Raw genomic sequence first — 338 nt, 5'->3', positions numbered from 1 at the left:
TGAGCAGTGCTCTACCCCATGGAATATCTCCCTACTTCTGCAACCTGGTGCTGCAGGTTGACTGGGGAAGGAGTGTCCTGGTCCCAGAAATGGCAGAGTAGGATCAGGGAAGCAGAGGATGACTCCCACTTGGGAGTCAAGGGAGTGGAGTGTGGATTACAGTCCTCCTGCGACCAAAGTTTCAGCTCGTTCCCACCACAGCCCAGCTCAGAGTAATGCCCTTTATGTTGCTTTATAAGGATTTTGTTCACTCTGCTGCCCCCGTCTTGTCATCAGCTGCCTGTGAACTCTGCAGGCATTTCTCCTCCATGAAGCTCCCTGTCTTGTCACACATACAC

At 52.4% G+C, this 338-nt stretch overlaps 1 protein-coding gene across 1 annotated transcript in view; it reads left to right on the top strand.

The window, feature by feature from the left end:
- Positions 1-338, top strand: part of ZNF594 (zinc finger protein 594) — a 20,773-nt gene that overhangs the window by 20,192 nt on the left and 243 nt on the right.

Source organism: Bison bison, unplaced genomic scaffold, assembly GCF_000754665.1.
Source record: "Bison bison bison isolate TAMUID 2011002044 unplaced genomic scaffold, Bison_UMD1.0 scf7180017864249, whole genome shotgun sequence".
Lineage (NCBI taxonomy): Eukaryota > Metazoa > Chordata > Mammalia > Artiodactyla > Bovidae > Bison > Bison bison.
This window is presented reverse-complemented; position numbering and strand designations above follow the sequence as displayed.